This window comes from Pinus tabuliformis, chromosome 5_2 (genome assembly GCF_031772625.1).
Source record: "Pinus tabuliformis cultivar Carrire ecotype Pingquan chromosome 5_2, CPIR1, whole genome shotgun sequence".
Classification (NCBI taxonomy): Eukaryota; Viridiplantae; Streptophyta; class Pinopsida; order Pinales; family Pinaceae; genus Pinus; species Pinus tabuliformis.
Genome location: NC_142306.1, coordinates 399,756,380 through 399,783,188, shown reverse-complemented (window position 1 = coordinate 399,783,188; position 26,809 = coordinate 399,756,380).

Below are 26,809 nucleotides of genomic sequence, written 5' to 3'. Positions count from 1 at the left end.
GAGTGTTTTCCAACATGGTCACATATTCTGGGAAGCAGAGTGCTTGGTTACATCATAGATACGTTCAGATAGCAGTCAAAAACATCATGCATATATTCAATCATTTATTTAAAAACATGACAAATATGCAAGGACATTACATTTGGGAGACCTCCTCACAAATTTTTTTTCTTACCATTGAGATTAAAGAGAGGGCCAAACTTAGTGATAACAACCTTGTACAAGCACCCAAAAAGGTTAAAGGAGGGAATCCAAAATTCCATAAAGGATTTATTAGAAATGGGGCACGTTAGGCCTAGTTCCAATCCATTTGCTTCATTTGTTGTATTGCACAATAATAAGGATTGGACTTTGAAAATGTGAATTGACTATCGGGCCTTAAACAAGAAGAAAATTAGAAACCAATACCCTATACCCAGGATCGATAAACTCATGAATGAATTGCATGGGGTAGTTTACTTTTCAAAGATTGATCTTTCATCAGAGTATCATTAGATTAGGGTCAAAGAACAAGACTTATCCAAGACCTCTTTCTAGTGCCATTATGGGAACTATGAGCTTTTGGTCATGCTGTTTGGGTTGACCAACACTCCCGAAAATTTCTAATCATGCATGAACCATATTTTCAATAAGCACTTGAGGATTTTTCTATTAGTATTCTTTGATGATCTTCTGATATACAATCAGACTTGGGAGGATCACCTACGATATTTGGATGAGGGGTTGCTAATGTTGGAGGAGTAGCCACTATATGCCAAGGAATCCAAATGTGAATTTGGTATGATGAAGATATTATATCCATGGCATGTGATCAACTAATAAGGGGTATAGGTGCATCAAGAAAAGATCTAGGTGATCCTAGATTGGATAACACCAAAGAATCTTACATAGTTATAAGGATTCTTCAGAATTTTCAACTACTATCGACGATTTGTTTAGGTCATTCAAATTCGGTCACACCTATAAAAAAATTGATGAAGAAAGGGGCCTTCAGGTGGATAGAGTAAGCTCAAAAAACATTTGAAAAATGCAACGAGGAAATGAGCACTTGCCCAATTTTTGTGCTTCCATATTTCATGCAACCTTTTGTGCTCGAGTTGATGCTTTAGGAGAAGGGATAAGAATCTTTTTATGTAGAAAATGCACCTAATTGTATTTGAAATTTGTAGCCTTAGAGAGATGGAGAGGACGAAGAGATTCTCACCATCATGCATGCATTGGCCAAGTTAAAACAATATTTAGTAGGTGTCAGGTTCTTGGTTAATACTGACCATAATAATTTATGATATTTCTCGAAGCAGAAGGGCTTGAACGAGAGGCAAAAAAAGTAGATAAGCAATATACAAGCTTATGAATTTGAAATTGAGTACGTTAAGGGTAAGAAGAACATTGTTATAGATGCCCTTTCTAGGAGACTGACAACATGCTCCCTTATGGAGATTTCAATTGACTAGAGAGCACACTTATTAGTGGAATATTCCAAGTACAGTTTTTCTTGCAAATTGATGGATGGGAACATCCATGATGACAGGTTCAAGGTGGCAAGTGACATAATCTACTATAAATATATGATATATATATTTATGGTGTCTAAACTTAAAGAGAATACCTTGAGAGTTTTTCATGACACACCACTAGTAGGGCACCTTGGGTATTTTAAAACCTATAAAAATGTTAGAGAGAGGTTCTATTATAAGGGCCTCAAGGATGATGTATTGAGGTATGTAAATGAGTGTATAACTTGTCAGAAAAACAATTCAAAAGTTACTCATCTTGCAGGTTTGTTGTAAACTTTACCTATTCCAAAGAAAAAGTGGGAGAGTGTGTCCATGGACTTTATCACATGATTTTATAGGGTACATGGAAGAGATTGCAGCTACGTAGTGGTCAATCAATTGACCAATTTCACACACTTCTTTGTGGTTCCATTAGAGTGCAAGGAAAGACAGGTGGTCAAGCTATTTTTCAGGGAAATATTTAGATTCCAGGGGTTGCCTAAACACATTTTCAGTGACCAATATAGCATATTCTCAATACATTTTTGTAGCAGTTGTTTAAGTTAGTTAGCACATAATTTATTCCTAGCACTAGCCATCACCCATAGACAAACAAATAGATATTGTAAAGAAATGGGTTGAAGGATATCTACAAAACTACTTGTTTGGGTAGAAAAAATCTTGGATAAGGTGGTTACAATTGGGTGAGCACTGTTACAACACCACCTATCATATGTCCATTGGTATGATCCCATTTAGAGCATTATATGGCTATGATGCTCCTTCCTTTGTGGAGTTGTATTTTTGGGATATTGGAGCTTACAAAGCCAAGAATTGGATACAAGAGAGCCAAAATATTCTTAAGGTCCTTATGGAGAACCTAAAAGATACCCATAATAAATAGAAAATGTATGTAGATAGGCACATGATTGAATACGATTTTGAAGAAGGAGACTTGGTTTTTCTATGGTTGCAACCATACAAATAGTGTTCACTGAAGAAAAGTAGAGAAAAAAATTAAAACCACTTTCCTATGGTCCTTACAAGGTTTTACAAAGAGTTGATGAGGTAGCATATGACCTTGAGCTACCAATGGAAAACATGATTCATAATGTATTTCATGCATCATACCTAAAAAGGGCCCTGGTACAACATGTGGTGACTTCAGTAGAGTTACCCCACTGGATGAAGAGGGGAAACTACTATTGATTCCAAAAGAAATCCTGGATGTTAGGGAAAAGAAGTTGAGAAGTAGGATGATCAAGGAATATCTTTCCAGGTGGAATAATTTTCCAATGGAAGATTCCACATGGGAAGTATATTAGATCTTACAACATCCTTGTTGACAATTGCTTGAGGACAAGCAATTTTGTGAAGGGAGGACTTTAATGTCTCTTCTTGAATAATGAATGTAGAGGGGTCAACTTAGTAGCCTATATCTATTCCCATAAGCTATAGTCATTAAAAGGGGATCAATTAATTGTTTAATGTTACAAAGGGGAAAAACAACATTTCTAAAGTGATATTAGATAATTAAATTAAAAAGGATGGTAAAGTCAAGTGACCCATCGTATTCTAGTGAGGAAAAAACTATAAAAAGGATATAGGAGCTCATTAGGGGATATGATTGGAATTTTTATTAATTGAATTCATAAATATTTTGTGGCTTGTTATGTAAGGGGAAACCCTAGTGAGAAATTAGTTCCATTTGTGAGACTAATCCACCCTAGCTGGTTAATATTGGTTTCGGTGGTGAGACTTATCCAACCTAATCAATCCAGGGGGAAGATCACTCAGATTCTTCATAAGTATTTAATTAGGAGAAGCATAAAATTTCCAAAGATCATGGAGCCGAAAGACAACATCATCCATTACAACCGTTTCAAGATTTTTCTGGGTAGGTTGAATTTGATTGCAGAATCCAACATCGGTTCTCTAACTAAAACTAAATTTAACCTGTAATTTAATCACAACAAGGAAAATATCATATTTATAACACAACAATTATTTGACAATAGCATGAAATTTGATTTCCAACATATTAAACCTGGAAGGAATTTGAGTTATAGGAATTTACATAAATAAAAAACAAACGCAAGAATACCTAATCTGGTGGCTTGGTTGGAGTGCTCTTGTTAGGACCACCAGACTGAATTTACCACCCTTTTAACTAGGAATGTCTATCTGACTTCCTAGCCTAGGAAACCTCCATAGGTTCTCTAGCCCTCTGAGCCCAAGTCCAACAAAAACTACCATAGTGTGTCCAAAATCAAAATCAAGCTTACAACCAAAATCAATCTCCTCAATTCTCTACTTATTATCCCAAGGAACCTCCATAGGTTCCCTAGCCCTCCAATTGTTTCCTCAAATACCAAAAATAAATACCAAGGATCCCCCTTTGCCTCTCATCCTCCTTCCCTTTATGTCTCCTCCACTTATCCACCTCAAACACCTACCATAAAAGCTAATGGGCCTCCAAATTAGACATAAATTAAGGCCCATCTAACCATCCTTCAACACATTAAACCTCTCTTTTTGTATTAGATGACACATTTTTAACTTTAATATGTTCATTATGAAGGTTTAGAGATAACTGCATATTTGTGCCTAATATTATTTATTTTTGTAGAATATTGTGAGACTATGGGGAAGATTATGAAGAATTGTAGGAGGAGATAATCTAGGGACTTTATCCCTACTACAGGATGGATCAATATTGGATAATAAACGAACAAAATATGATGAAATTATTGACAAATTCTGGAGCAGTGGTTGAGAAAATCTAAGAATGTGTTCGCTATCATTTAAAACAAATTCCTAGTGTTGGGAACCACATCCACTATTTGAGGTAATTTGGAGGGGAAATCTTCCTCCTTTCAAGGAAAATTATCCCCCATCAATTTGTATAAGTACCAATTCGAATTTTCCTCCAGAGGCATGTATTTTTTAGTAGCTTCACTTTCATTTCTAGCAGGGACGTATTTGGATTGATTCAAATAATTAATTTTAGTTTGGTTTCCTTCACAGGACTATGATTTTCCTCGGGCTTGGCCATCTCAGGAGTCTCAGAGCCCACTTGAACAATTTCTTTATTTCCTTTGAATGCCTTTTTCACTTGCATATTTTATTTCTGCATTTACTATTCATGCTTCTTTTGTCGTAGGTTACATTGGTTAAATTATTGAAGTGAGTTTTTTGTAGGTTATTTACAGATTCACAAGCATGATGCAACCATCTAATATCTTTTAAAATTCATATTCATCATTGAGCTACTTGGATTGGTTACTATTTCACAAATCTGGAATTTCTAGAAATCCCTTGTACCAAAATAGTACTAATTTTCTATTATTTTTTAGAACGTGTTAATAAGCTTAATTTGAGTTGATTCCACTTGTATTCGGTCATAAAAAAATTAACCCCATATCATTTTCACTTTATTAGGTTAGGTATCTGGTAGGTTAACTAGATCACTAGTTCTTGAATTTCCAGCTTTAAGAGTAGTAATTTTCTGCTATTCTTTAGCCGGTTTTAACAGGGATATTTTGGATTTATTCCACTTGTACTGGAGTCCTAAGACAATATAATTAATAAAAAAAAATTCCATCCCATTCTAATTTGATTTACTTGGTATTTGACAAGTTATCTCGCTCTTGTAGCAAAACAAGACCTCCTGTAGCACTCCTGTAACATGTGTAAACTTGACCAGACCTCCTCCAAAAGCTTGATTTTTGTCCCCTAGGCTTGAATGATGAACTCTAGGCTTTGAACCATGATTTAGTAAGACCAAAATACATTTTAAGCCTTGTCTCGTCTCCATTACAATTCACCTCTAGAGTTATGGTTAGTGGATAGATTCATGACTTGAAGAGCATAATGATGATTTTCATGATTACTTTATGAAGCACCTCGTGAACTATGTTGACAAAATCTATCTTAAATTCAGTAATTGAAGAATGATTTAATTTTGTTTCATACATCTTAAGCTATGGTTTCCATTTCCAACATTGCTATTTCTATTGCATAAACTAGGCTTCCTTTTGATGTACCATTTACATTCTGCAAATAGGTTAATGTTTACATTTCTACAAATATGATTAAAATTTACATTCATGCAAAATAGAATAGCCTTTCCTTTTTGCAAAAGTAACTAATATTTCCTCTCTGCAAAAGTAATTAGGTTTCCTTTCCATTTCTGCAATTAGTTTAGGCTTGGATTTCATGGCATTCACTTCATTTCATCAAATCAACGAAAGGACATATTGCATGCTGCACATTTAATGCCAACACCTCTTAAGTTTGTATGAAACCCGGGTTGATAATTTAAGTTGGTAGCTTTCGGAGTTGTAGAATTCTTGTTGCAATAATGAGGCTCATCACTTTTTGGTGCCGTTTCCAGGGATACGTCAAAGTATGCATTGTTTTGTTCCTTAGTTGATCCATTTCTGCAAGAACAAAAAAATTTTCATTAGGCATATTTCATTTAAAAGGAAAAAAAATTGCATTGCATTAGCATTCTTATTCAATTTTTTTTATTATATAAAAAGTACTTCTCCAACACCAAACCCCCGATTTGATCACGTGGTGCAGTAAGAACCACATCACCATCCAATTTTGCAGGTAGAAGAAGAAGAGGTGGCAGAGAAGGTAGAAGAAATGGATGGAGATGATGATAATGAAGAAGATCCTCTTGGATTTACCATTCAAGATACTGATATCAATGTTCATATAAAGAACATTCCTCCATATTTCCTTCCAAACTTCCATGGTATGAGGTCAGAGGATCCAAAAGCCTTTCTCTTTGAATTTGAAATCCTTTTTAGATATTATGGTTACTTACTAAACACTCAATAATTGAGATTGTTTCAGGAACATTGAAGGATAAAGCTCTTAAATGGTTCATGAGTTTAGGGACTAATTCAATAAGATCATGGAATGATATGCAAAAGATATTTCTAGAAAAATATAAAGATCGTGATCTTAAAGAATAAATATTTAGAATGACTCAAAAATAAGATGAGAGCCTTAAGGATCTAATAGATAGATTTATGTATAATGTTAAGAGGGAAAAATTGCATCATTTAGGATTTGACACACTAAAAACCATCTTACTTAGAACAATTAGGGATGAGTGGATTGGTCTCCTTGATCTCTTGAGTAGAGGTGATGTATACCAATTATCATGTGAAGAAATTTGTGAAACATGTAAGCGCATATCAAGTGGAAGGGCAAGAGTAAGTAAATCAACATCAAGATTAGTAAGTCAAGCTGAACTTAAATTTGTTTGATAACTTTAAAACATAAATTTTTAGCAATATAATTGAACAAGTAGAAATGTTAAGAATGAAAGATGAGAAAAAATAAGATGTTGATATTTGTGTTGTCCATGGAGAATCACATGCTATTAAATATTTCCCATCATTACCGAGGATGAAGGAATTTTACCAAGAAGACAATGGAGCAATTCAATCACCAAAGCAAATCTGCTATGTAGCTCCAAGAGGACCATGAAAACCTACTCAACTTGATATGATGCAAGAAACTAATTCACAATATTATGAACATCCATCTCAAAGTAATTGGAACACACTCTTTCCTTGGAAACCTTGGCCATCTCAATCCAAAAACCAATCTTGGCAACAAGGTTGGCAATGAACTTATGGGAGAAATCCACAATATCCTCAATATCCTCCATACCCAACTCCATGCTATCCCTACCATCCTCCTTCACCCCAACCACAACCCAAACCACATCCATCTCAAATATCCACTCCCACTCAACTACCTATACCACCATTTATGAATCCAAACAAAAAAGTAACTCAACCCACTTACAATGTTGAGGTATAATAATTCCAAACAAATCCTCTTGATGTGAATGATATTCACCTTAGGTCGGGAAGTATGTTGCAACAAAGAGATTTCCTGATGTCATTGAAGAACAACATCTAGAAGAAGAAGATTTAGAAAAATCATGTATCAAATTTTATGGAGAGCAGCCATTGGAGCCTGAGATTGAAGAGCTTATGTTATTCTTACCATCATATCCTTTAGATGTTCAAGAGAAAAATTAGAAAAAAGAGAAAGATTTGAATGTCATGGTAAAAGAGGACATAGAAAGAGATCCAAATGTGCAAGTGGACTAGGGGAATCACAACTATATTGAAATATGGTTGCAGACAATCATTCGGTTGCAGTAACACAATCTTCTTAAGAAATTCCTGATCTCATCTTAGTCAAAGCATTTGGTCTCTCATATTTAGGTACATGTCAAAAGCATATATTTCGAGCCTACACATGAGTTTATCTGTCATCTTGATGTGTGCATGGATCCATTGGAATTATTCCTGTACTTAAAAGAGATTTTGTTTTTTTCAAGTAGAGTAGGATGGAAAAAAGAAATAAAAAAATTTTAAAAAGAAAAAAAAGAAGAAAAATAAAATCTCAAGTGAAAACCTCCTTTAAGGCACCTGATATTGACTCACTGATTGAAAACCTCCTTGAGGCAGTCAATGGGTTGGAAAGAAAAAAGAAAAAAAGGGGAAAATATCTTAAGTGAAAACCTCCTTTGATGCGCCTAGGCAGAACTACTAGTTGAAAACCTCATTGGTGCAGCTAGTAGGCCTAAAGAAAAATTGAAAAAAAGAGAAAAAAAATGAAAAAAGAATAAATAAAAAAATATTTGTTTTTCCAGTTGCATATATGTGTTTTCATGCAGGTACTCCTTCACATACACAAGGAAAAGAAACAAGCCAGTGCCACAAAAGGAGAAAAAGGAAGAAATGAGCAATGAGGCAAGAAAAAAGTAAAAGCCAATAAACCTTGGGCTTATTACCTTCTGTGAAAATTTCTCAAGAAGGACCAAGGACATATCAATACATCACCCTCATCCATTTCCAACATAAACCCATCATTCCCAAGCCTTTCCCATTAATTTTCATCATTGTCCTAAAATTCTACAGGAAGGTTCTGTTTTGCTATAGGAGGCCAAAATACACAGGGAATATTTTTTTTACTGTATCTCAAAAATCATGCATCCATTGGCCGAGTTGTTTCATGGTAAGATGCATATGGATGATGGTAATATGCTTAATGAATTTCAACAAATTTCACTGCACACTTTTCGAGAAATTGGCCTCCGTCACCTATAACCATTTTTATTTTTTCTTGAGATTCATACATCCATTGGAAAATATTGTTTATGAGGAGGTGCGTAAGGATGATGGAAACATGGTCAAAAAATTTCAGGTCAATATAATATATCATTTGAGAGATATGGATAAAATAAATCTGGTACAAGAGCATTCCAAAATTGCTACAGGACTTTCTTGAAATGATGCTGGAGCAACCAGAAGTGCTACAGGAGGTAGATCAACTTGGAAAAAGAGCCGCAAAGGTCCTATTTTTCTTGGGAAATTTTGGGAGAGGTCCACTCAAATTGCTTCACCCCAATCACCACTCCATTTAGCCAAATCCATCACCAAGATTCCACCTCTCCCCACACATGAAAAACATAGAAAAAGACTCTGCCTTCTTATTTTTTTTTCCTTTCCCACAACTTTCACCACATTCTGAAGATGTTATTCTTGTCCCTATAACCCACTATCATTTTTCCAAGTCCCTGAATGCAGTGTGAGATTGTGATAAATAATTGAATGATTGCTACAAGAGGAAAGCAATCATGTAGTAGCCTTCATAGTTTCATCAAAAAACATGATTCAAGGATTATTATTTCTCTAGAATGAAGAGTTGGCCACCCCTGAAGCTTAAGGAAGCCACACCATCCTTGAGGAGTAGTTGTAAGGTCACCCATCCAATCCAACAACAAAAAATCGAAAACTGGAGAGATACATGCAAGCAATAAAGGTTCTATCAGTCAACTACATCATCTGAAGATGTGTGCACAATAAAAAGAAGGAAATTATTACCTCTAGAGGACCATCGATCGATCAAAAACTCAGTAGCAACATGCATGCCTCTCTAGCAACCATTAGTTATTTACAGGTATGCAAAATTCTTCACCTCTTTTCTTGAGTGTGTTATGGTTAGAAATTTGTTGTCAATGCATGAGAGATGAGATTTTATAAGCTAAGGATGGGTCAGTAGTCTCGACCACCCTCAACCAGTTAAGTGCAACTAACTCCCTCACTCATGCAACATGGAAAATCCAAATTAAGAAGGGTGATGATTATGAGGAGTGGGGACATTGGTTAAAAGTGGAAATTTGAGCAAAGACCAAGTCACCAAAGTGCTCCAAGCCATTACCACAAAAGGGAATAAAAGTATGAGTCTCAAATTCACTTGCACAATTACTCATTCATAAGAAACAGTTGGTTAAACCCATCAAGGTACAAAAGGATGATCTAGTGTTATCAGAGACTGCCTAGGGTGCCACCGAGCTGCTTCGAACTGTGTTTGCAGGTGCTACAGGAGGAGCTATAGGAGGATCTGAACTGCTACAAGAGGCCCGAAAGGAAGCTACATGAGAGAATTGAAGGGATAAAGGGAGCCAAAACTACCTAAATTTGTCCTCAAACCCTCATGCACATGACAAAGTTATCTTAAAAGGAGTAAGTGGATTTATCCATCTTTAATTTCCATACATATGCATGGATAATTATGCTTGAATTAAGTACCTTGTAGAAAACAATTGTGCAGTAGTTCTCTTGGGAAATTGTTATATGTGAAGGCAAGATAGGATCAGAGGAAAGTTTGTTTTGATAAAAAAATTATTATTAACATCCTTCTCCCCCTTTGATAAAAAGGAAAACTTGACACTATCTCTACAACTGAGACTTCTCTAAGGCCAAAATTTGAAATACACCTAAGTAACCTTGAGAAGGAGTAGTAGGAGAAATGGGGGGAGGCTTCAACAAAAGAGAACCCATAAACACAAACATAATTCATCAACATCCTCCTGTGGTAAATTTTTTTCTAAGACATCAGTGGATGGGATTCTTTGAACAATTTAAGGGGTATGATGATGATATAACCCATGAAATTTCCATGGCACTAAATCCCAGGGAGAAGATAGTGCCACTACTATTGTTAGGGGAGTTTCCATCTCTTTAAATGCTAAAATCATAAGCAAAGTGACTACCTTACCCATAGGATTTCGATGGAGCAAGGAGGGTAAAGCAATGAGTGTCAGAGTTAGGAATAACTTCTTCATTTAGAGAAAAAATCCTGTAGAAGATAAAAATGGAGTGAGAAGAGAGAGCCTACCTTACCCCTGGGATGAAGTTCCCTATCACATCCTCAAATACATATCTTGTGAGGGGAGGTTGAGCATTGTATATGGCTATCATTTTAGGCTGCTCCATGAGCTAAGATTCAAAGAAGAATTTCCTATTCCACACAGAGCAATAAGTGGCTGCAACATTGGCCACATTGGGTACACCTATCAAGCCTAAAATAAGGCAACCAAGGCAAGGTCCCTTATACTTTAAAACAAGGAAGAGCACTAGGATAAGGCAAGGGAATCCTCAGCCGTTGTAAAAAATTCCTATCACTATTGATGAGTCAATAAGCAAGAAAGAAGAAGTGGGAATTAGTGAGGGAAAAATTGAAGAAGTTACCTCTCCAAAGGTAAAAAAAATAAGCAACCTATGCTACCTAGGGAAGGCCCACCACTAAGGCATTCACCTTTAAGAGTCTCAAGGAAAAAACTTCCCTACTACAAGAGAAAAAAAAGTTGCTACATGAGAAACAAAGCTACTACAGGAGAAACATAAGTGCTACAGGAGAAAACAAAGATGCTACAGGAGAAACAAAGCTGCTAGAAGAGAACACATTGTGCTATAAGAAAGTCTAGAGAGCTGCAAAAAGCTTGATTTTGAGCAACTTTACCCTAGATTTGAAGAGGGACATCTAAGAGAAGGATTGGGAGTATTGGTTTGCAAAACTTTGGAAAATCACAATGACAAATCATGGGGGGAGTAGTTTCAATTGAAGAGAGTCCACAAACTCATCAAGGATGCTAATTATCACATATGCTATGGAGAATGTTCAAAAACTTGTATCATGGGAAAAAATTGTGGACATTAACAGGGATAATTTTCTTAAGACACAAGCACAAGCCTAATTAGAACTTGGAGAAAAGGATGGATCTATAGAAGAAGGAGCTAGAGAAGAAGAGGAAGAGAATGGATCAAGAGAATATGTGCCAAAATTCCTTCTGAGGTAGCTTGGGATGTTAAGGAGGCCACCAGGGCCATGAATGAGGCACAATTAGGTCACTAAGTTGCTTAGAGGATGAGCAACAATTTCAGCAGAGGGGTATGAGGAGCCTCCAAATTAGACATAAATTAAGGCTCACCTGACCATCCTTCAACACATTAAACCTCTATTTTTGCATTAAATAACATATTTTTACTTTAATATGTTCGTTTGTAAAGTTTAGAGATAGTTACATATTTGTGCCTAATATTATTTATTTTTGTAGAATATTGAGCAAATTATGAAGATTTGGAGGAGGAGATAATATAGGGACTTTATCCCTACTACAAGATGGATCAATATTATATAATAAATGAATAAAAAAATCATGAAATTATTGGAAAATTTTGGAGCTCCAGTGATTGAGAAAATCTAGGAATGTGTTCCCTATCATTTAATGCAAATTCCTAGTGTTGGGAACTAGATCCACTATTTGAGATATTTTGGAGGGGGAAATTCCTCCTTTAAATTATAATGCTTCCATATCAATTTTTATAAGTACCAATTCGAATTTTCCTCTAGGGGCATGTATTTCTTAGTCTTCTTGTGGAGAAAACTTGTTATTTAGCAGCTCCACTTTCATTTCTAGCAGGGATATACTTGGATTGATTCAAATAATGAAGTTTGGTATCATTTTAGCTTCTAAAGCTTGGTTTCATTCATAGGACTCCAATTTTCCTTGGGATTGGTCATCCTAGGAGCCTCAGAGCCCTCTTGTAGAATTTATTTATTTCCTTTGAATGTCATTTTCACTTGCATCTCTTATTTTTGCATTTACTATTCATGCCTCTTTTGTTGTAAGTTACATTGGTTAAATTATTGAAGTGAGTTGTTTTTCATATTATTTACAGATTCAAAAGCATGATGTAGCCCTAGAAAAACTTTGAAAAGTCATATTCATCATTGAGATACTTGGATTGGTTACTGGTTCACAAATCTACAATTTATGGAAATTCCTTGTAGAAAAATAGTAGTAATTTTATGTTATTTTTTAGAACATGTTAATGAGCTTCATTTGAGTTGATTCCACTTGTATTGGGTCATAATAAATTCAAGTTAATAATAAAATTTACCCCATATAATTTTCACTTGATTATTTTAGGAATTTGGTAGGTTAAATAACTCACTAGTTCTTGAATTTCCAATTTTTAAAGTAGTAATTTTCTGCTATTTTTTAGCACATGTTAATAGGGGCATTTTGGAGTGATTCTACTTGGAATGGAGTCATAGGACAACATAATTAATAAAAAAAATTTCCCCATCCCATTTTCATTTGATTTACTTGGGTATTCTACAAGTTAGCTTGCTCATGTAGCACCTCCTATAGCACATGTAACATTGACCACATATGCACCAAAATCTTGGGTTTTGTCCCTTAGGCTTCAATAGTGACCTCTAGGCTTTGAACCATGATTGAGTAAGACCAAAATACCTCTTAAGCCTCACCTCTTCTCCATTGAAATTCACCTCTGCAGTTATTGTTAGTGGACAAATTCATGACTTGAAGAGCATAATGATGATTTTCATGATTACTTTATGAAGCACCTTATGAACTTTGTTGGCAAAATCTATCTTAAATTCAGTGATTAAAGAATGGTTTCATTTGTTTTCATACATATTAAGCTATGGTTTCCATTTCCAACATTTATATTTCTATTGCATAAACTAAGCTTCCTTTTGATGTACCATTTACACTCCGCAAATAGGTTAATGTTTACATTTATACAAATAGGATTGACATTTAAATACATGCAAAGTAGAATAGACTTTCATTTTTAAAAAATTAACTAAGATTTCCTCTCTACAAAAGTAATTAGGTTTCCTTTCCATTTATGCAAATAGTTTAGGCTTGGATTTCATGGCATTCACTTCATTGCATCAGACCAACGAAAGAAGGACACAGTGCATGTTGCACATATAATGCCGACACCTCTTAAGTTTGTACGAACCCCATATTTATAATTTAAGTTGGTAGCCTTGGGAGTTGCACCATTATTGTTGCAATACTGAGGCTCATCAAAAGCCATGAATACCCCCCAATCCTTTTAATTTAATGACCTTGATTTTCCTTCCTATATCTTATCCATAAATAAATTTGAGGAGACAACTTGTCAACTTTGGGAAATGAAATATTAATATTCAATTCAGAAATAAATTTGAGGAGACAACTTGTCAAACCTTGGGAAATGAAATATTAATAGTTATATAATAAATAATAATAAATTATTAATATTAAGTCATCTTAATAAAATAAAATAAAATAAAATTACATATTCACAAGTATATAATATTAAGTATATAACAATATAAATTAAAAATTATAAGTCAATATTTTTAGGTTAATCTAACACTAATCAAGATTAGTCATTAATAAAGCTTAACTATTTATTTTATCATCTAAAACTTTAAGCTTTATAATACTAGTGTATTTGTGTGAGGTGTGGGTATGTAGCTAGCATATGCATACCTTGTACGGATACTAATAATAATTATTCGAATCAAGCACAAAAAATCAACCACTCAACAATTAGATTAATACGATAATGTAATAAAATAAGATCAAGCAGAAAATTACATACACCCCTCCTTCAAAAAACTTTGTCCTGAAGTTAAAGTCAAAAGGATACAAGTAGTCTAGAAGTAGTATGACAATAAGGTATAACAAAAGAGAGAGAGATATATAATATTCAAATTAAGTAATTGAAGCAAGGATGCCACTTCCCATATAGATTTTCCAGCTAACCTATAGATTCCTATCCTCCCTAAGCTACTTCCGCTCCCATCTTATCCATCCTTTGATGAAATATTCTATGGCATCAGCTATATCGATCTAACCATTGATATAACAATGATGGAAGAAGCGTCGACTATATCAACCTAACTTCCCTAATAGGAAACTAACAAACATCATCACACGTCTAAGTGATAATATCCATCACTGCCCTTCCACAATTCTAGGCTTGGAGGTCACAAAGTGGGAAATTCCTCCACCCCTCCTCAAATAATTAGGGTCAACACCCTAATATGGACCACACTGCGATGCTGGTTGGATACTTGTCATCGAATAATCTAGTCAGGCATTCATGTCACTTGCTATTTTCACTTTACCCATGTCACAATAGTGCATATTAAGTAGATACGAAATGTAATAGAACAATATTCATGTTGGGGAAATTATATGAATGATATATCACCAAAAAATAAATTATCAACTAGGGAATTGCAATCAGTAGAGATGATACACTATATGTGCTAGCAACAGGTAATCTATCTAAGTGTCAAGTATAGTGGAAAAGGAAGTAACTTAACTCATACCAATCTTAATTTCAAAAATTCAAAAGAAATCCAATCATTACTAATAACGCACACACTTTCACACATTAGCTATTATAATTTCTACTAGCACTACAAATCATTTAGTACAGATACAAGAAACTATTTACTATAGTACTAATTCAAAAATTCTATTTTCTATTTGAAATGAAACAGGCTAATGAAATCTAAATAAGAGTATAATTTCTACTACTACTATTTAATCTACACAACTTTCAACTTCACAAAATAAAATTCACAACTCTATCTTATCAATTAAGAAACCTCTTTCTTATGAAGAATAAACCTAAGGCATATAAATTCCACACACATAGAACTGAAATTTGAAATGTTAGCAATATTTAAAGCTCACACTTCTATGCTTATCTAATCACTCTTGCAACATTTGATCGATCCTCCAACCTATGATCTCAAACCACAAATAGCTAGGCCTATAAGAAGCAATTAATTTTCTATGAGAATGGGTAAGGAAATCTTCTGCAAAACAGAGTAAATAACTTCTATAGAAATGAAAGACAACAACAATTTAGAGCACACAATTACTGAATGGAATGCTAACTCAGAGCACATGATTATTGAATGGAATGATAACTACAAAATAAAGAAGAAGCTCACCAGGATGATGTTGGTGGGCCCTTGCCAAAACCAACCGACAACTTATAAGAACTTACATATTACTGAGATAAAATACACAATATCATAACAACCATACTCGCATTAGTCTTCAAAAAGTGAAATTACAAATTGTTCTTGAAGATATTTAATAGAATAACTAAGGATTACATGCACATACACATACACAGCATGAAGTCTATGTCTCTATTACTCAATCAATTGTCCATATGATGATCATGATCCCATTCACCATCTTCAAGCCCTCTTTAAATAGAGAAACAACTTGAGATGCAAAGAGATTGAATGCATATCTTTGAGAAGTTTCTTGGTCTTTACGTCTGTGGTTTCATAAAAATAACAACATATCAGGCAATTCACACTTTGGACTTCACGTACTTACCTTGCGGTCCCTTGAGAAAGCATCACTCTGCCTCGTTGTAGCTCACTGAAGTGCCAACCGCGAACTCAGTAATGAATCCTCCTATAATTTGATTGAGCGAGTGATCAACACCGCACACGATCTTATCCTCTGATGCTTCCAACCTTCACACTAACTCTGGGGTCCACACAATAGGATTGTTGAGTTTCCACCTTCCTTGGCTATCTTCTAGCTTCACGATCCACTCGAACAACTCAGTAGCAAAAGACGTGAAGAATATTTCATGGATCTCTATGTACAAGTAGCAGTCTAACCACTCTTCTTTTATCAGTCATGGGTTCCGGTTATCTTAAGCCGCGAACTCATAAATCCTCCTGTCCAACCAACCTTCAATTTCCTTCTTACTTGGATTCCAATGATACGATATCAGCCCACGGTGCGCGGACTAAAGTCTCACCCGAAGCAGTATGGCGGGATGTTGGAACCAAGTTTCCACACCCTGGAGATGTCTGAGGGGTTGATTTAGTCTAACTATGCCTGCCTTCGTGTAGGTCACTTCGCGCACTATCCTAACCTACGAGACCTTCACGATCTGTTAGGATCGCCTTTTGCGTAGCCCTAACTAGGGGCTAAGATGATTTCACACTGTTAGGGCAGTGATCTGCGCTATTTCCCCAAGTTACACCGTGTATCTTAATTATATTATTACAATTGTTAGTTAACTTCACGTAAACAGATACCTTATCTCACCTTTACTTAATCAACACAATTATATATGTTCGCGCACCATATAGACAACAGAAATGCAATTTATACCCAATATATTGTTGGCATTATGATTCTGGTATGGCTCTATGTTATAGATGTTTGTACTTGATGGCAACACCCTCAAGTGGTAATGCTCTAATTAGTCTCTCAAAATGTTGAAAATTAAGAGGTACGCAGGAGAATAGTTCAAAATGTGCGTACACGCAGGTACACCGTGAAGGGACTGCGGCCACACACGCAGGTCACCCGTTCAAAAGATGCGTACCCCCAGTGCACTTACTTCAAGGCAGAGAAGCGCGTTCACGTGGGGTCTCTTATGTTTGGCCCGTGGTATTTAGCCCGCCGTTCTTGATTCTATGGTTTTGGCCCGTGGTATTATTTTATATTATTATTATTATTGAGCCCCATGTTTTTGGGCCCCTTGTATTGGTTATCTATGGTATTGATCCATGATTTTAGGAAGAGCTTGCCTATATAAAGCAAAGGAGATCACTTGGCTAAGTATCTTTTGCAAATTGAATATCTTAAGATCTGAAATATTGGGTTATTGTTTTAAAAGCTTGATCTATATAAAAGTGAAGTTGAAAGCGAATCTGTGAAGGGTGATCTCTCGAGCGCATGAACAGATCTGAGCATCTGACTATCTGTGGCACACTGGGGGACTGCCAATTCGGCCCTAAATCAGAGGTACGCAGGTGATTAACAGAGCAAGTGCGTGGGTACGCTGAGCGATTGAAGAAACAGTGCGTGGGTACGCAGAGTAGAAGAAGGCGCAGTGCGTGGGTATGCAACGCGACAGAGGTTTAGGTGTGTAGGCACAGGGAAAGTACGCGGCGCTTCAAAAGCCGCAGGTGCGTAGGTACGCGATGCGATAGCATCTGTGGGTGCGTGGCTACAGTAGCAGTACGCGGGGCGATAGTATCTGTGGGTGCGTGCCTATAGTAACATTACGCAGAGCAATTGAAGAAACAGTGCGTGGGCACGCGGTGCAGCAGAAGGCTCTCTGCGGGTATATGCAGGGGAGCAGAAGGAGAAGTGCGTAGCCATGTAGGCCAGAGAAAGAAAAACTGCGTATTTGTCTTAAGATCTTTTGTTGACTGACTTTTCTCTGTTGATAAGGTGTTCTGGGTTTAGTCTACTGTTATTGTTGATCTGGTTACTGCAGTTGACTGGGTGATTTACTTGTACTTGATGATCTCTTGATGTTTATGGATCCAGTTTGAAAATGTATGAAAAGTGGTCCTTGAAAGAAAAGAAGTAGGGGGTTGTAGCTCCCTTCCAGGAGAGACTGGAAAACGAGAGAGAGTTGTAGCTCTCTGCAGGTTGCAGCCTGCGTACTGGTAAAGGACTGCACCAGTACAAAACCATTGTAAAAGGAGTTTCTAATTTGAAAGAAGATAGAGACATATTGCAGCAGGTGGTTTTCACCCACATTGGGTTTCCACCTTACATCTGGTGTTCTTTGGTGTGACTATCTATTTTCTTTGTTCATGCTCATTATTTTATGGTACTGACATGCAAAATTAATTCAAAGTATAACTAAGGAAGATTTATTAAAAGAACTTGATAATACTAATTCACCCCCCCTCTCAGTATTATTTCCAACAATTGGTATCAGAGCAGGTCCTTCAGAGAAGCTTGATCGCTTGGAGGAAGATCATTCATCATGAGAAACTACGAGAGGGAAGCATAAATCAGGCCACCAATCTTTGATGGGACAAACTTCAATTATTGGAAGGTAAGAGTTACTGCCTATCTTCAATCTCTTGGTACAGAAGTTTGGGATATCATAGATACAGGCTACACTTTTCATTCAGCTACTCCTACAGATTCGGCCGAGAAGAAGAAATATGAAACAAATGCTAAAGCAGTCAATACTCTGCTAGGATGCTTATCCCAAACAGAATTCGTAAAGGTTATGCAATATAAATCCGCAAAGGAAATATGGGACAAGATTGTCTTGAGCTATGAAGGAGATGAACAGGTAAAGCGTGCTAAACTTCAAACCCTCAGGATTCAGTATGAGAATCTCAGAATGTATAATGATGAAAGTGTGTCTAACTATTTCCTTCGGGTAGATGAGATTGTTAATTGCATGAAAAAATTGGGTGAAGAAATAAAAGAGGCTATTGTGGTTGAAAAAGTTCTAAGATCATTGTCCCCCAAGTTTGAATCTAAAGTGTCTGCAATAGAAGAAAAGGAAAATCTACGAATTCTTACTATGTCTCAGCTACACGGAATTCTAACTGCTTATGAAATGAGAAAGGGAGGTCCATCAGACAGAAGAGAAGCTGCTTTCAAGGCTTCAAGAAAAGGAGACTATTATGAAGCAAGTCACGTGCCAGAAGAAGAAGAAGAAGAATCAAATTTTGTCAGAAATATTCAAAGGGGTACTGGAAGGTTCAGAGGTAAGTTACCTTTTAAATGCTTTGCTTGTGGAAGAGTAGGTCATTATGCTGCGAAATGTCCTTATAAGGATAAAGGAAAGGAACCTGCTAGATGGAACAAGAAATAGATTGCAAATAAGAAAAGCTACTACACTCATGAAGATAGTGATGGTCTATCAAATAGTGATGAAGATGAACGAGGTAATGACTATAAACTTTTAATGGCATTTGAAGATGATGATTACATGGATGCTATAGATGTGGATAGTTTTTATGAAGAAATTTCTAGACTCAAGACATGTATAGAAGAAAAGAATAGGATCATTGATACTCTACAACTTCAAATTGATGAAAAAGAAAAATATCTTGAAAAGTTAGAAGGTGAAATTGTTGGTCTTAGAAAAGAGATTGAGAAAACAAAGACTATTAATCTTAATTTTGTCAAAGGATCTGAAACTCTGGATGAGATCATCAATGTACAACGTTCTCCTCTAAACAAGACAGGTCTGGGCTATAATGGAGAAACTTCTCAAGCATCCACCTCAAAGAGTTATCTTGATGCAGCAAGAAGGAATGAGCAAAAGCACAATGGAGATCACCAGGTAAAACAGAGACCAAGTACAAACAAATACTATCAGGCAAATCAGGGGCAATCCGTCTTAAGGATGAACAAAAGCTACAACCAGCCACAGGTAAAATCCTCTCAATTTGCTTCAAGAATGAATGACAATAGAAATTACAATCGTTTGGCCGGAAGATTGGATAACCGCAGAAGTTTCTTCAATGGACAATGCTTTTCTTGCCATAACTTTGGTCACAAAGCAGCTCAATGTGTTGCATATAAAACGATCATGACTAGAGAAGCTCAAAAACAAAGAAGTATGACCGAGATCACAAGAAGGACCTATAACAACTTTTTGGTTCTTGAAAATGAAGTTGAATGTTCTATTTGCAATAACTTTGGTCATGAAGATTCTGAATGCAGGAGCAGGTTTCAACAGACAAAGGAACAAGCCTCAAGCACCAAAACATGGAGAATAAAGGAACCACAAACAGAAAGATGTGGAATAGAATTTTATGCAGAGGGAGAGGAAAATCTATGGTACATTGACAGTGGATGTTCGAAGCATATGACAGGTGATAAAGAAAAACTTGAATCATATTCTGCTCTAGAAAAAGGAAAGAAAGTTTCTTTTGGAAATGATACTCCTGCAACTATAAAAGGAAAAGGCACTGCTCAGTTAAAAGAAAAGGTCAAAGCTGGAAATGTTTTGTATGTTGATGGATTGAAACATAATCTTCTAAGTGTCAGCCAGATGTGTGATCAAGGAACCGAGGTGATATTTAGAACAAATGGATGTCTTGTTCGTGATCTTGATACAGGTAAAACGGTGATCAAGGGTAAAAGAACTCCAAATAATCTATACATATTTGAAGAAGGACAACAACAATGCTATCTAAGCAAGGATGATGAACACTGGTTATGGCACCGGAGGTTGGGGCATCTAAGCTTTTCACAAATAAGGAAAGCATGCAAATATCAGGAAGTTCGCGGTCTTCCAGATATCAAAATTCCAGACAACACCATATGCAAATCATGTCAGTTTGGAAAGCAAACCAGAACTAACTTTCCAGAGAAGGAAGGATCAGCTAGCATGCCTCTTGAGCTTGTACATACAGATGTATGTGGACCATTCAGGAAAAGGACACCTCGAGGAGAAGAATACTTGATATTATTCATTGATGATTTCTCCAGGTTTGTCTGGTTAGGACTTATGAAGCACAAAGATGAAGCATTCGAAAAATTCAAATCCTTTAAAGCCTTGGTTGAAAATGAATCAGGATACAAAATTAAGTGCCTCAGATCCGACAGAGGTGGGGAGTTTACCTCAAATGAATTTTTCGATTTCTGTGAAGAACATGGGATAAGAAGAGAATTCTCTACAGCTAGAACTCCTCAGCAAAATGGAGTAGTGGAAAGAATGAACATAACTGTCCAACAAATGGCTCGTGCTATGCTTGATGAGTCTGGAACTCCCGCAACTTTCTGGGGTGAAGCTGCATATGCTGCGGTTGTTATTCTCAACAAAACAAATGCCCGGGTGAACAACACTCAAACTCCTCATGAGCTGTGGTATGGTGAGACTCCTTCGGTAAAGCACTTCAAAATCTTTGGGAGCAAATGCTATATTAAGAATACTGATGAGCAACTTGGAAAACTTGAACCTAGAGCAGATGAAGGCATTCTTCTTGGTTATTCTCCACACAGCAAAGCATACAAGTGCTACAATAAAAGACTTGGAAGAATTGTTGACAACATTGATGTAGTGGTTGATGAGAAGGGATACATTCCTAGGCAAGTAAATCATGAAGATATCGAAGAAGATGAAAACTACCCTCAAAGACAGAATGATGAAGAAGAAGAACCTCAAGAAGAACCAGAGGAGCAGATAAGGATAGAAGAGAAGACTCCATCCAGATATGTTCAGAAGAATCATCCAGAATCTTAGATTTTGGGGCAGAAAGAAGCAGGTGTACAAACAAGAAGAACAGTTGCAGAAGCTTCAAGCTATTTGGCATTACTTTCTTCCACTGAACCAAAAAATGTGAAAGAGGCATGCAAAGATGAATGTTGGGTAAAAGCAATGGATGAAGAAGTTGAGCAGATCGAAAAGAACAACACTTGGGAGCTGGTTCCTAGACCAAAGGATAAGAATGTTATAGGGACAAAATGGGTCTTCAAAAATAAATTGAATGAAAATGGAGAAGTAATTAGAAACAAGGCCAGACTTGTTTGTAAAGGGTATGCACAACAAGAAGGAATAGATTTTGAAGAAACCTTTGCTCCTGTTGCAAGACTTGAGGCCATCCGAATGTTCCTTGCTCTCTCAAGCTTTCAAAACTTCAAAGTATTTCAAATGGATGTGAAATCAGCCTTTCTGAATGGAGACTTGGAAGAAGAAGTATACATTGAGCAGCCAGATGGTTTCATTCTTGGAAATGATCCAAATCTTGTATGCAGATTGAAAAAGGCTCTCTATGGTCTCAAACAAGCTCCAAGGGCTTGGTACTATCGTTTGGACAAATATCTTCATCAACAAGGTTTTTCAAAAGGATCAGCAGACAACAATCTTTATATAAAAGTTGAAAATGACAAATTGCTAATACTTGTTGTGTATGTAGATGACATTATCTTTGGCAGTAATGAAGAAGCTATGAGTCAAAGCTTTGCCTTGATGATGCAGAAAGAATTCGAAATGTCCTTGCTGGGAGAACTGACATATTTTCTTGGTTTGCAAATCCAACAAAAGGAAGGAGGGATCTTTTTGTCTCAAACCAAGTATCTCAAGCAGATTTTGAAGAAATATGGCATGGAAGATGCAAAACCAGTATGTACACCCATGGTCATAGGATGTAGCCTCAGTGCTAATGATGAATCAGCAGCAGTGCATCAACCAACCTACAGATCTATGATTGGAAGTCTACTTTATTTGACAGGTACCCGACCAGACATCATGCATGCAGTAGGAATAGTTGGAAGATTTCAAGCAAATTCGAAGGAAACTCATCTTCAGGCAGTAAAGAGAATCTTTAAATATCTTCAAGGGACTCAAAATTATGGCTTATGGTATCCTAGAGATACAGATATCACACTTCATGCTTATACAGATGCAGATTGGGCAGGAAGCATGGATGACAGGAAGAGCACAAGTGGTGGTGCTTTCTTTATGGGCTCCAGATTGGTATCTTGGTTCAACAAGAAATAGAGTTCGATTGCCTTGTCTATAGCAGAAGCAGAATATGTTGCTGCTGCATCTCGCTGCACTCAACTCCTTATGTGATAACACCACCTATCTCCATATTATGTGATAACACAAGTGCAATCAGCATTTCAAAGAACCCAGTCATGCATTCAAAGACCAAGCACATACCGATCAAGTATCATTTTCTCCGGGAACAAGTACTTGAACAAAAGGTCAAGTTGGAGTATGTTCCTTCTAAGGAACAAGTTTCTGATATACTCACCAAACCATTGCCTAGGGAGACCTTTGAATACCTCAGGAAAAAGCTCGGGGTTGTTGATGCATCATCTTGTTGAATCTCTTCTGATGGTTACATGTGCTGGGTTGCGGATCGAATGGCACAGGTTCAGGGGGAGCATATAATGCATTGTTGGCATTATGGACGACGTACAGAAGGAGATCATGGATGCTGGTTTGAATATTGCTGCAATATGTCTCTATCTCTTACATGGTCATTTATGGTGTTTGGTGGATTATGGTTCTTCTTTGCAGATCTGGTTCATATTCAGGGGGAGCATGTTCTTAGGGGGAGCATAACCCTTTGCCCTTGATGTCAAAGGGGGAGAATGACGTTGAAGGTTTTGAGGTTGCCATCAAGTCCAAAGGGGGAGATTGTTGGCATTATGATTCTGGTATGGCTCTATGTTATAGATGTTTGTACTTGATGGCAACACCCTCAAGTGGTAATGCTCTGATTAGTCTCTCAAAATGTTGAAAATTGAGAGGTACGCAGGAGAATAGTTCAAAATGTGCGTACACGCAGGTACACTGTGAAGGGACTGCGGCCACACACGCAGGTCACCCGTTCAGAAGATGCGTACCCCCAGTGCACTTACTTCAAGGCAGAGAAGCGCGTTCACGTGGGGTCTCTTATGTTTGGCCCGTGGTATTTAGCCCGCCGTTCTTGATTCTATGGTTTTGGCCCGTGGTATTATTTTATACTATTATTATTATTGAGCCCCATGTTTTTGGGCCCCTTGTATTGGTTATCTATGGTATTGATCCATGATTTTAGGAAGAGCTTGCCTATATAAAGCAAAGGAGATCACTTGGCTAAGTATCTTTTGCAAATTGAATATCTTAAGATCTGAAATATTGGGTTATTGTTTTAAAAGCTTGATCTATATAAAAGTGAAGTTGAAAGCGAATCTGTGAAGGGTGATCTCTCAAGCGCATGAACAGATCTGAGCATCTGACTATCTGTGGCACACTGGGGGACTGCCAATTCGGCCCTAAATCAGAGGTACACAGGTGATTAACAGAGCAAGTGCGTGGGTACGCTGAGCGATTGAAGAAACAGTGCGTGGGTATGCAGAGCAGAAGAAGGCGCAGTGCGTGGGTACGCAGCGCGACAGAGGTTCAGGTGCGTAGGCACAGGGAAAGTACGCGGCGCTTCAGAAGCCGCAGGTGCGTAGGTACGCGGCGCGATAGCATCTGTGGGTGTGTGGCTACAGTAGCAGTACGCGATGCGATAGTATCTGTGGGTGCGTGCCTATAGTAACAGTACGCAGAGCGATTGAAGAAACAGTGCGTGGGCACGCGGTGCAGCAGAAGGCTCTCTGCGGGTATACGCAGGGGAGCAGAAGGAGAAGTGCGTAGCCACGCAGGCCAGAGAAAGAAAAACTGCGTATTTGTCTTAAGATCTTTTGTTGACTGACTTTTCTCTGTTGATAAGGTGTTCTGGGTTTAGTCTACTGTTATTGTTGATCTGGTTACTGTAGTTGACTGGGTGATTTACTTGTACTTGATGATCTCTTGATGTTTATGGGTCCAGTTTGAAAATTTATGAAAAGTGGTCCTTGAAAGAAAAGAAGTAGGGGGTTGTAGCTCCCTTCCAGGAGAGACTGGAAAACGAGAGAGAGTTGTAGCTCTCTGCAGGTTGCAACCTGCGTACTGGTAAAGGACTGCACCAGTACTAAACCATTGTAAAAGGAGTTTCTAATTTGAAAGAAGATAGAGACATATTGCAGCAGGTGGTTTTCACCCACATTGGGTTTCCACCTTACATCTGGTGTTCTTTGGTGTGACTATCTGTTTTCTTTGTTCATGCTCATTATTTTATGGTACTGACATGCAAAATTAATTCAAAGTATAACTAAGGAAGATTTATTAAAAGAACTTGATAATACTGATTCACCCCCCCTCTCAGTATTATTTCCAACATATATTTGATACAAGAAATAGGTAATAAATACACCGAATTGTTGTAAAAATTCTCTTTATTAATGCTTCAACAGTTATAGACTCGACTCACCCTGCGCACTCAGCTGCAGGGGTCCGCGCACTCAGCTGTGGACTACTAAGCCTCTATGTACTCAATTGCAAAGCCTTCTCCTACTCTACAACCCAAAGACTCGACTCTACACTTATATCTTTCGCTATCTTCTATTCCATGATCACTTAAATTCTATTCAATTTTCTTCTCTTCTCTCAACTACTTAGAGCCTCGCTCTACTTATACAATCCCATGGTCCGCAGACCATGGGTAGATCTCTAAAGCTAACATTACATTACAAAATTGAGGGTGGACAACCCTGTGACTCATTTACAACTTCGCACTCCGCGCCCACAAAATGCAGAGTCTTTATATTGGATTTACACTTTTTAGCCAAAATCTGGGCTTTAAGTCCCCAAAACTTTCCTTGGGGGATCCTGCACCCAACATAAGGTAACTACTTTTGATACCTTTTCTAGTAGGCCTGGGGCATAATTACCCTAGACTATTTTCAAAAGGCCCTTGATTTTTACTTCCTTGTATTCTGGTGTCTGGTCCTAATCACTCGGAGCGGAAATACTTGAAAGTTGTTTGATTGCTTGTACCTTTAGGGAATTTTTAGAGGGTGCTCTTTGCTCCTAGTTGGCCTAGCTTTACATTTTTTTGAGTCTTTAAGTATATCTCTTTAAAATAATTCAAAGTGGCTAATCAACAACTTGTCGGTCCAGGAGACTTCATGGGCTATCACCCACGAGTCCTGAGCCTTCTCCTTAAAGGCATAGGAGAAATCCTACTAGTGGTTTTCAACTGGTGGCAACAGGCGCATCAGAGATTGATCCTCTGGTTGGAGTTATTGATCCGCAAGATAGACTTGGTACAAGTAGAGAGTTAGAGAGGAACACTCCAGTTCTTTCTCAAGTCCTCTTCCATTCGAAAGACAATATTGAGGTTGAAGAGCTTTCTGAGTCTATTGTGGCTCCTAATTATCCTCTTTCTCTTGATTATCTAGACGTTTTATTATACGTCAGGACTCCAATCAATAGGCCTTCAAGCCCAGGTCTATATCGATCTTTTCCTTCGATGACCACTGTTGGAAGCATGGCGTCCATAATAAGTGCTACGAGTATGAAAACTATTATATCCGTACAAGGAGGAGGAACTATTTCTATACCTTCTATTACTCCTAGCACTACTATATTTGGTTCTACTTCCATTCCATCTTCGAGTGGAAGTTCTCAAGTTGTTGCCTCTGGCATTGGATTTTTCCCTTTTGGAATACTGACTAGCATAATTCCTTTGGTTCCTTTAAGTATTCCATCAGTTGCCTCCACATCCATGGCAAGTGGATCAACTTCTTTTCAGGGTTTCCTGTTTAGGGGTGGTCATATACCACATTCCAATCCAACTTTGGGATCAATGACTTTTTCCTCTACGGGTCAAAGTTATAATCCATTTCAAAGTTGGACAACCCCTCTGGTTAGTGGGATAGGAGCCGGGAATCAATTTTATTTTGGTTAAAAAGGGAGTATGCCGTATTCTTATATCAATTCTTTCTAGAACTTTTCTCTATATGCTAATGCATGGAACCATTATCAAGG